This window comes from Lontra canadensis, unplaced genomic scaffold (assembly GCF_010015895.1).
Source record: "Lontra canadensis isolate GAN:19392208 unplaced genomic scaffold, GSC_riverotter_1.0 scaffold91, whole genome shotgun sequence".
Taxonomy (NCBI): domain Eukaryota; kingdom Metazoa; phylum Chordata; class Mammalia; order Carnivora; family Mustelidae; genus Lontra; species Lontra canadensis.
Window position 1 is genome coordinate 4548051 of NW_022631085.1, and position 11993 is coordinate 4560043.

General features: G+C 43.8%; 1 long non-coding RNA gene across 1 annotated transcript; it reads right to left on the reverse strand.

Moving 5' to 3' along the window:
• Positions 1–2489: 2489 nt before the first annotated feature.
• LOC116854368 lies at positions 2490–11754 on the reverse strand. The gene is made up of 3 exons (XR_004380148.1): positions 11685–11754; positions 4055–4122; positions 2490–2602 (listed from the first exon to the last, which is right to left on the reverse strand). It is a non-coding gene; the product is annotated as an uncharacterized LOC116854368 (long non-coding RNA).
• Between the last annotated feature and the right edge of the window lie 239 nt (positions 11755–11993).

Below are 11993 nucleotides of genomic sequence, written 5' to 3' on the forward strand. Positions count from 1 at the left end.
GCATACTTGTGATCTCTGCCTGTCAAATGAATAAATAAAATCTTAAAAAAAAAAAAAAGATAGCAAGAGGGGAGATTAGTTACAACAGAAGCCATATGACCCACAAACTGAAAACATTTACTACCAAACTCTTTATGGAAAGTTTACCCACCTGTAATTCTATTATTATATAAAGGACTGATGCAAAATGAGGCCCTGAAAAGGAAGAAGAGTACAGGAAGATATCTTGGAAGGAGTACCTGCCAGAACTCTCTACCTCGAGGGCTGAAGGAACAAAGGGAAAAATCTTAGAATTATTAAACCTAGAAGTTTGGAGAAGAGGCCCTACAGAATTGAACCGTCAGACCTCCAAAGAAAGGAATGACTTGGTGCTAGTGTTGGTATCACTGAGGGAACACAAGGAGGCTGCTTCTGGAAGTGTTGAAAAACCTGCAAACCATAATCAGCTGGAATTTATTTTGGGATAAACTACCATGGCTGGGGCCAAAAAGCTTGCTGGGGCGATGAGCTGATGGGATCAGAAGTGGCAACAGGAAGGAGCTTGTCTCCTCTTGCTCCCCCAGCCTCTTGGTCCCCAAAGTGGCAGAGGCCAAGCAGGAGTAGCAGCAAAGGAGAAACGTGCTTGCAAGGTCCTGGGCCCCGCAACGCAAAGCACAGTACGGAAACAGGGGCTTGGAGCTGAAATACAACAGCTAAAAAGCTAGCACAAGCCACTCTTTGGCTACTCAGTATTCATCCACACCTTCTTCATGGATTTGAACTTCCACCAACAACACAGACAATTCGATGTTTTCACCTAACAACAGATGCTCCCCAAAATGAGGAGACTCAAAGTCACAAGGGTCATTATGTCCATTTCTGGGCAGTATTACTTACTCTCCAAAACAAGTTAGAGTCTCATCAGAATAATCTGTTACTTAGTGACTGACTTGTCAAGTTAACTGCCCTACCAAGATTTGTAGAAGAAATTAGGGAAGAAGAGAAGAGAGTATACAGGTGTGTGTGCACATGTGTGTGTGCTCACACACACACACGCACACAGACACACACACCAAGCAAGGAAGATCTGCATCGTTCTATAGTTCTTGCGTCTGTAACTGGCCATGATAGTGAAGCTGTTACTATGCATTCCTCCTCCTCCTCCTCCTCCTCCCCATCTCTTAATTCCTTTGTCCTCAATCAAGAGCTCAGCTGTTTCTGTTCTTTACCAGGTGGTAAAATTCAAACTTTTATTTCCGAAGGGTTGGAAAGGTCAACCCCTATGTTTAATCATGCTGTTAAGGAAGTGTTGAGAGAAACTCCAGAGAATTTTCTGGTGCACACAAGTCCTTCTACTGTTATGATATGGCAACAACCCCACGTCCTCTTCATGATTGGGACCAGTCTTCTCTGCCAGTAGAGATGCTTCCTTCTTTGCTTTTCTTGTTAGTTCAGTGGCATAAGAAATCCAAAATGTCCAGATAGTACTCCTATTTTCTAACTCCACGAATTACTGTTGTGTCCCCTGATGGAAGCTTTGTCCCCTTGAAACGAAGATTTCCAAAGCAGCAGAGCTCAAAGTTGCTAAGAGGGGGAGCAAAAAGCCTGCACGTGGATGTGAGAGTGAGAGGAGATACTCCCACCTTCACCCCTTGATTCCTGGCCCCAGGAGAAGAAACAGCACCACGATTTGGTTGCTCAATCCAAGCATATATTGCATTCCATAGACAGAACTCCATCCTTTCTGGCTGTTGCCTCTGCAATGGCTTTGTAACTAAGCCCCCTGCAGGCCATTTCTCTAGCCCATGAGGCCAACTGCTCATACATGAGGGGTGCGTGACCCACCCGTGAATTCCACGGGCATGAGCCCAAGGAGGCAGCTCTTTTGTGGTGAGGCATACATATTTCTTGATCAGGAGCAATCAACATGGGGGAAATGTCATGACCTTGAATAGGGTAGGCTATGAACCCATGCTTGGGCGTGGCTGCAGAAACACTGTGGAGAGGGACAATACCCACGTGCAGAGCATGTATCTGTTCCAGGGAGGCTGTATCTCTGCCCCACCCGCAATGGAGGGGCTCTAGTTCTCTGTCCTGCCATGTGGTGGTTGGCTGTTCCCTGAAGGGAATGGGTCCCTGCTGAGCTTCCGTGCTGGTCTCCACTGTTGGCAGATTGAGCACCTGGTTAACACTGGTGGGGAGAAGTCCACACTGTTGAACTCACGGATGGCCTCCACCCCGGTCAGTTTGCACATGGATCCATTGAGCAAGCACAGGGGTGGGGGGGGAAGGGCTGAAGGACAGCCAGAGAGCACGCCATCTTGCCCATCAGATTACCGGGAACCCTCTCTCCCTAGGATTTATGTCTCACAGGATCACTCTGAGCCTACTCCAAGGTGTCCCTCCTTATATACTTCCTACAAGTCTCCCTGTCACCAGCCTCACAGGTCTGCTCTTTCTAAGAAGCTCCCCACCCAGCCATGATTGGCAACTACCTGTATATTGGTACAGCTCCAGGCTTCTAATTCTCCCTTGGCCAAGGGTGTACTGCCCGAGTTCTGACTCCTGGAGGATTCTTCTTCACCACTGTCCCTCTGGGCCACTTCTGAGTTGGACTGGAAGGCTGGAGATATACACTTTTGCTTGGCACCAGCAGGGTGTCATTTCTCTTGACACCCCCTAGAACACTCTATCTTTTGGGCCTCCGTGTTTTTGGCTCAGCCCAGAATGCCTTTGCCTTGCTGTCTGTCTGTGAATCCTCTCCCAACAGCATTGGACCTTCTTTAATACTGTCCCTGGGCCGTTGGCAGGTGTCTCTGCTATCACACTTTTTCAATGCTTTTATTATGTATCCTACTCAAGCATCAGCTGGATTCTCTTGGCCGCTTCAGGATTCAGAGTACATCAGCTTGAACCCCCCATTCAGCTTCCCCCTCAGAATCCAAAGCCCGCCTCAAAATGTCTGCACATTCTCAGGTAGCTTACGTTCTCCCCTGCTGGTTTCCAAATCCAGATTTTGCATCTGTTTTCTCTGACTTTTGCCATATTAACCTGGTTGTGAAATTAAGCTCTGTTGACAATGTGTAGCTTGCCATTGTATTTCATTTTTAAAAGATTTATTTGAGAGAGAGAGAGAGCAAGCACGAGCAGGGGGAGGGGTGAAGGGAGAGTGAGAGAGAGAATCTAAAGCAGGATCTATGCCCAGCACAGAGCCTGGCATGGGCTTCAATCTCACGACCCTGAGATCACAACCTGAGCGGAAATGAGTCAGATGCTCAACCGGCTGAACCACCCAGGTACCCCATCAATGTCTTTTATTATCTATACAGATGATAATCTCTTTTGCTCTATTAACATGTGTATTATATTAATAGGGAGTGTACTTACAGGAATCCTTGCATTCCTGAGAGAATCCCCACTTGGTCATGGAACATGAGTGCTTTTGGGCTCTGTTTGTTGGTATTTTATTTAGATTTTTACATGGATATTCACAAGAGAAGGAGAGGATGGTCCATATTTTCTTCCCTATTTGTTGTTGTTGTGTTTTTTTTTTTTTTTTCAGCTTCGTGAAAACACACGTAACTTCTCTTCCTTTTTGTTTGGGAAGAATCTATTTTCACCTTAGGTTATTTTTTTCGCCCCTTGCCAGCTAAGCTTTGAAATGTATTTCTTCTAAAAACTAACTTGGGAAAATGTTCTACTTCAACTACATGGCTCTGCCTATCTTTGATGGGTCAGGATAGTCTGGGTTAATCTCCAATTCACAGAGCTGGAGGGAAAAGTAGCTTGAAATAAGCCTAGAGAAGTAGCAGTGACCTTTAAGCAAAACTTTGCAAGGATTTGTTTTCACTTTAAGAACAAAAGTCAGACAAGGGTTTTCAATAGGGCAGTTGTACAATCAGATCTTACCTTTTGGAAAATTTTTTTTTTATTAACATAATGTATTATTAGCCCCAGGGGTACAGGTCTGTGAATTGCCAGGTTTACACACTTCACAGCACTCACCATAGCACATACCCTCCCCAATGTCCATAACCCAACCACACTCTCCCTACCTCCCTTCCCCAGATCTTACCTTTTGAAGATCTCATGCTGACTTTCTCATCATGGGAAAATTACTCCTCTGAGGTTTAGTTTCCACATCTGTATATCACGGAAAAACAACACCTACGTTACAAGGTGTGCAAAAATCATTTTAGGCAAATGATATCTGTAAAACACTTATCCCAGTGTTTGAACATCACATTTACAAATAAAGCTAATTATTTTTTTGTTCATATTCACACAAGTCATTCTTGTTGTATTTAAACAGCAGTTTTGTACTACTTGTATATAAAAGCCAGACCTATTTTTGTAAAGGCCTGTATATAAAATTTTGGGATCTTTTTACATTATTGATTTGTGGGAGAGCTATTGATTTCTGTATATTTATCTTGTATCCAGCCATCTTACTGAATTCTTTTATTTATTCCAGTATTTCTTCAGTTAATTCTCTTAATCATGCCATCTGCATATAGTTTATTTCCTTTGCAAGCTATTATTTGTGAATTACCTTCAACTTGTATTTGTTTGGAAGGTAATATTTATCCTTGGAATCCAAGCTAGAATCGCACATTACAAATAGGTTGTGTGATGGACATGCAACCCACAGTTTAAATTACCTCTACAGTTGAATAGGATGGTAATTGCAATGATTGCATAAGACCATTTGGAAATTAAAAGTTGGATATTTAACCTCCTAGGTGGAATAGAAAACAGGTTATTATGTGTATGATTGAGTTTAATAGGCTGTTTATATGACCTCCACATTGCCCATGTGAAATCATGCATTTATTCCATCTTGAACCAAGGAAAGGTCAGAGAGGTTTAAATACATACCTCTTCCTCTCGCACCTTAGTGCTGATTTGGAATATAAAATAGGTCTTGATTTCTAGAATTGCAGATTATGTTTATCACTCAGCAAATATTATGCATATTTAAATGTAGATCAACATAGGCTGAGTACCTAGTATACAGTTCCTGACCTATAATGAGTGCTATAAGCAGAATGTTTATGTCCTGTTTTCCCATCAAAAGCCCATATGTTGAGATGCTAACCTTCAGAGTGACAGTATATGGAGGTGGGGCCTTTGGGATTAGGTCACGAGAGGGGTGCCCTCATAAATGGAATTAATGTCCTTATAAAAGAGACCCCAGAGAGCTTTCTTGCCTTTTCCCATCATGTAAGGACACAGCAAGAAGATGGTTGTATATGAATCAGGAGGTGGGGCCTTACTGAACGCCAAATCTGCCTGAACCTCCGTAGTGGGCTCCCTAGTCTCCAGAACTTTGGAAAAATAAATGTTTGTTGCTGAAGTTACTCAGTTTATGGGATTTTGGTTGCAACAGCCTGAACTCACAAGGACAACAGGCATACAATAAATACAGCTTCCCCTCTCCTCCTTTCCAAATGCATATGTCCAAGGCCTGTGGCCTAGCATTTTCATTCCCCAAACTGAAGTTCTTCCTGTGCTCATCTAGGCCTACACAGTCTACCTCCACCTCCTCTCTACCCTCTTCTATCATGTTTCCCTTCTTCTTCTTTCACTCTAGCCCCAGAGATCTTGATCTTCCCTACACTTTGCATTTTGAATGGATGAATGTTACAGCTTCTGGCACATCATTGATGATGATGAACAATAAAATGATTGTGGCTTGAATTAGCAGAATAAGACCCCAGCTGTGCTCTTTCCTGAAGAGGGGGTGGGGGGTTCCCTGGGCACTGAAGTCTTATATCTTAGGCATCACTATAGACTGAACTGTGTCCCCTCCAAGTTCATAGGTTGAGGTCTTAACCCCCACAATGTGATTATATTTCAATACAGGGCCTGTAAAAAGGAATGAAAGTTAAATGAGATCATAAAGGTCCATAGGGTCGGTGCTCTTATAAAAAGAAAAAGAGACAGCAGAGCGCTCTCTCCCCTGACCATGAGAGCAAGAAGGCAGTTTTCTATAAGATGGGAAGAGAGACCGCACAAAAACTGTGGGTGGGGAAGTAGCTTATCTGGTTACTGGGAATGGTGAAGATGTTCCTTTTTTTTTTTTTTTTAAAGATTTTATTTATTTATTTGACAGACAGAGATCACAAGTAGGCAGAGAGGCAGGCAGAGAGAGAGGAAGGGAAGCAGGCTCCCTGCTGAGCAGAAAGCCTGATGTGGGGCTTGATCCCAAGACCCTGGGACCATAACCTGAGCCAAAGGCAGAGGCTTTAACCCACTGAGCCACCCAGGCGCCCCAAGATATTCCTTTTTGTATATGGTCTCTACCTGCAAGGAAAGTGTGTTTTCCCTCTCCCCTTCCTCTTGTTATCTCTTCTATTTTTTTCTGAGAGAGAGAGAGTGCTGGGGGGAAGCAGGTTCTCCACCGAGCAGAGAGCCCGACGTGGGGCTAGATTCCAGGACCCCGGGATCATGACCCAAGCTGAAGGAAGGGGCTTTAACCCATTGAGCTACCCAGGTGCCCCTCTTATTCTATTTTTTTTTTTTTTAACTGTTCTGCTTAAGCAAAGGCAAGAAGAGACAGAAATGTTGGAAGTAAGCAAAGAGATCAGGTCCAACTACCATTAAGGAACCTGGTATTTTGATACATCTTAGCTCATAGTTTTTGTTGTTGTTGTTTTCTTTTTAGAGAGAGAGAAAGAGCATATACCTTCATGAGTGGGGAGAAGAGGGGCAGAGGGAGGGGGAGAGAGAGAATCTTCAGCAGGCTCCACGCTCAGCATGGAGAGCAACCTGGGGCTTGACCCCATGACCCTGAGATCATGACCTGGGCCCAGATCAAGAGTCAGACACTTAACAGACTCAGCCACACAGGCGCCCTGCTCATAGTTTTTGATCAGGTCAATATTTTGAGTAGAGAAGCGCCCCTCCAAACCGGAACACCTCCATTTTTGGGCTTTCACTCTTGACACGACAATTTCATCTCTGCTTAACAATTAACTTCTGGGGTTCAGCATTGCAGGCATGATCTCACCCCCACCATAAAGATGAGCTCATCTGTAAGGGTGAGGGAACTCAGCCTGCAGAGGGCAATGAGATGCACAGAGCTGATGTGGGCAGAGCCTCAGCTCAAGCCGGCTTTTTCTGCTTCAGTATGTGACACTGTCATTCTTAGGGCATGTATTTTACATTCCTTGTGCCATTTCATCAATTCTGCTCATCCTGTAGTATCTGTTTGTGCATCCTGTTGTCATCCATCCTGCACGCCCCCACCCCTTTAGCCCAGGAGAGCAATGTCTCAGCAATCAGTCAATGCTAATATGCCAGCAATTTCCCAGAGCTTTGTTGCTGAGGAGCCTCTCTTGATTTATTATTCTAAGTGTGTTGCTCAGGCAACATTGATTAATGATCAATTTCTACATTACAAAATAATCGTAGGGCCTGATAAAACTGTTCAGGAAGCAGAGACAGCCTCTTGAGCAGGTATAAATTATTCAGCCTCATACCAGATTGCCTGTGGCTGCTGCTTTACAGATTCCTAGTGGATGCTACACAGACTCCACATTGGAGTTTCTAGACTTCTTAAAGGGGTATTGGCCATCAGGTTGCAGTTTTCTGCTTTGTTGTCTATGAATGTACTTTACTTTAGAGTGGGGTGTTACCAAATGTAGTAGAATAGCCTTTGGCGCTCAGTTCTTTTTTTTTTTTTTTTTTCCCAGTGGCAAGCAATGCCTAACCCACAGTAGGCTCATAAATATTGTGACTGATGAATGCATGAATGGGCCGTTGGGTAGTATGGATAGCTTTCTTGGCCCTGGCTGGTCACAGCTCCTTTCTGTGGGCCTCTCGGACATTCTTATGTAGTATAAAGGATTCCAGGAGTCTCTTAGATTCTACGATGGTTGGGTAGCACCCATGCATTTTGAAACATTTCTGGAAGGAGGCAATAGAGCCCAGCTGTTAGTGGTCTCTGAGGTCCAAGGGCGTGGGTTTGAATCTTGCCTCTCCTTTGCTAGCTCATTAACTTTAGGAAAGTTTTTACCCCATTGAACCTCAGATTCTTCATTGGTAAGACAGGGATTCTGTAGCTGATATCTGCTTCATGGGTGGGGCAAGATTAAAAGAATTAATGCATGTGGAGTACTTAGCACAGTGCTTGGTACCTATTAAGTTCTCAGTGACTGTTAGCTATTAATTTCTGTTCCACTCAAGACTTCATGGAGACAACATTGAAATTAGCTGAGAAAGAACAAATCCACCGATGGAATGAGAACTCGATAGTTTGCTGTAGAATTAGCTCAAGTCAAATATTTACAACAATCATGAAAGGAAGTTTGAGGGATTACCAAAACAATTAGTTTGATATGGCTTAAGGAATACCGTTCACTCTCGGCTTGGAGCTTGCTCTCCTTGTGTCCAATACGTTCTACTGATCCTGATTCTGTTTGTACTTCTGTCACGGTCCTTGGACTTCCTTACCGGTACCAGGATATAGTGCTAGGGGGTTCTTTGTTTCTGGACCTTTATTTTCAGTCTCGGATTCAGCAAAGTTCTTATTTTAATGACAAGGATTTTGTCTGCTGTATTCCCAGAGACCCGGCTTCCCTCCAATTCATTCTGCAAAGTACCTACTGTCTTTGCCAAAGAAAATCTGGAGGTTTTTGTTTCACTCACCTCTAAAGGTTGGTCTCATACCAGTCTTGGGACTTGCACTTTTGCAAAATTTTACTGGTAAGATGTTTAATTACTCTCCTAATTATAAAGTAAAATGCACAGATTTTAAGAGTAAATGAGTTTAGCAAACATTTATGGCTATACCATCCAATCCCCTATCAAGATACGGAGCATTGTCAGCACTCCAGAAAGATCCCTGATACCCATTTCTGGTTATCCTCCCTCCCCTTCAAAGGCAACTGTCAATCTGCTTTCTATCTTTATAGATTAGTTTCGTATATTCTTTTTTTTTAAAAAGATTTTACTTATTTATTTGACAGAGAGATCACAAGTAGGCAGAGAGGCAGGCAGAGGGGGAGGGGAAGCAGGCTCCCCGCTGAGCAGAGAGCCCGATGTGGGGCTCGATCCCAGGACCCTGGGATCATGACCTGAACAGAAGGCAGAGGCCCAAACCACTGAGCCACCCAGGCATCCCTAGTTTCATATATTCTTGAACTTCTTTGGCTTGGTCTTACTTACGTCTGTCAGATTTATCTTTGTCGTTGCGTGGATTAGAAGTTCCTTCCTTTTTATTCCTCAGTAGTGTTCCATCGCATGAATATTCTGTTTATCCATTCTTGTATTGATGAACATTTGGGTTGTTTCCAGTTTTTAACTCTATGAACAAAGCTGCAATTAACATTCTTTTACAAGACTTTTTGTGGACATATGGTTTCATTTACTTTTGTGGAAATAGGAGTGGAAATGCTGAATCATAAAGTAAGTGAATGCTTACAGGAATTGCCAAGCTGTTTTCCAGAGTGGCTACTCCATTTTGTATATCCATGAGCCTCAGTTCCTTGGTGTCCTCACCAGGTCCTAGTGTGGTCAGTCCTTTTAACTTCAGCCACTCTAATGGATGATGACTAATGATGTTGACCATCCTTTCATGTGCCTTGCATTTATGGCTAATTAACATTCATTCAGTTGAAGAGAAGAATAATTTCACAATTGGGTACTTAACTGAACATAATTTTTCCCATGAATCCAGTTAATGGATGTCACCCCATTCCCTGTGTAATCCTGCTAAATGCCTTGTGATGGTTAATTTTATGTGTCAACTTGACTGGGCCATAGACTTCCCAGGTATCTGGTCAAACATCATGCTGGGTATGTCTTTGAGGGTGTTTTTGGATGAGGTTAACATTTCAATCAGTAGACTGAGTAAAGTGTGTTGCCCTGTGGAATGTGGGTGGGCCTCATCTAATCAGTTGAAGGCCTGAATAGAAGAAAAACACTGATCCATCCCCGAGTAAGAGGGAACTCCTCCTGCCTGACTGCCTTGGAGCTAGCTGGGACATCAGTTGCTTCCTGGTTTCACAGCTGAATTGAAACATTGGCTCTTCTTGTGTCCTAAGCCTGCCAGCTTTCGGATTAGATCACATACCTTCAGGTCTCCTAGATCTCCAGAGTGCCAACTGTAGATCTTGGGACTTGTCAACCTCCCTAAGCACATGAGCCAATTCTTTCTAAGAACTAACTAACTAACTATCCATCCATACATCCATACATCCATCCTATCTATCTATCTATCTATCTATCTATCTATTCATCATCTTCTCTTGGTTCTATGTCTCTGGAGAACCATGACTAATACACCCTTTCCCCTTGCACCATTTTCTCCCAGCGTGCCCCATTTCAACTCTGTTTCTGCATAAGCATTTATACCTAACCCTGTGTTGGCTTTGTTAAATAGGCTGTAAATATAAACTCAGTGCTTTCATTTAACAGATTTGGGGCTGCACTTAAAATCTTTGCAGAGAATGTGATCCAAAGTTATCTTTAAGGCATTCAACACAGCCACATTCAGAAATGGCGGCCTCCCATGAACACCGCAGTAGATAGAACCAACGGGTGGTGGGTCCCTGGCTCTTGTTTTGTAACTGTTTTCCAACTAGAAGATATGAGGAGGCAACATAAAAATGAAATGTTTTGTTCCTCCTAATAGCAGAATGACTAAAAGAATAACTAAGAGGAGGGACGCCTGGGTGGCTCAGTTGGTTAAGCGGCTGCCTTCGGCTCAGGTCATGATCCCAGCGTCCTGGGATCGAGTCCCACATCGGGCTCCTTGCTCCACGGGGAGCCTGCTTCTCCCTCTGCCTCTGCCTGCCTCTCTGTCTGCCTGTGCTTGCTCACTCTCTCTCCCTCTGTCTCTGACAAATAAATAAAAATAAAAATCTTTAAAATAAAAAAAAAAAAAAAGAATAACTAAGAGGATATAACTAATAACTAAGAGGATCCACCGAAGGAGGGTTAAGGATGCTGACAGATCAGCAGCTCTGAAAGAGAGGTTTGTCTCCTTGCTACAGGCTGGATGCAGACCTCTTCTTCATGATGGGAACTCGGGCATAACATTCCACGAAGCCGAACTCGCATTAATCAAGAGTCTGTGTGCATATCCTGCCGAGACTCGATGACCTGTTTCTCTCTTTCTCCCTCTCTTTTAAAACAACGTATTTATTTACTTGTTTGTCTACTTGCCTATTCATTTATTTATCTACTGCATAGAAGACACATATATATTATGTATTTACCTCCTAGGTCATTAATTAATTTCAAATGTATGGACAGAATGAGTAACTCCCTTATCTGGGGAGTACTTCAGTCCCCAGATAGGAATAAAATACATCCCTCCACTTTTCATCTTTAATTAACATTTTTATGTAATTAAACTTTATTAAATGTATTTAATCACATTTTCATTAAAATTTGTCTTCTTAAATTAACCACAGCAGGTCCAATGTCTTCCCTCTTGAGACCTGCAAGCCCTCCCCAGATTACACATGAGCCCCAGAGGGAGGCTACTCGGTTGGAACTTTGATTTCCAAATGCAGGTAAGGAGAGAATGTATTAGTGATTTGGGCACTAGCCCACCCAGGTCGGTGCACCGTTTGCTCACCGCTAGGGGTCCTGCTCGGCCTGCTGCATGGGCTTTCACCCCACTACCCTGGAGTCTTTCCTCAGCTCAGGGATCATTTCTAGGGCTGGGCTTACACCACTCCTTCCCCACCTACCTCCTGGGTGTGGTGTCAAGGCCCGGTTGTGGTTCAGAGGCCCTTATGGCGAGCATCTCCTCTGCAGCCTTGGTGTCCCTTTCTGCAAACTTGGAGTCTCAGCGCATTCTGGAGGATCTGGCAAAGACCCATCAGCAGCAGCACCATCATCATCATCATCACAGGAGGGGGTCACTCTTCATCTTCTTCCCCACTCATGGTCCCCTTGACCATGCTCCCCCGAGCTTCTGGGTCAAGGGTGTCAGAAGGGACAGCACTTGCCGGGCTACAGGGATCTCACGACTTCTCCCTGCAGGGTGGTGGGTGCCT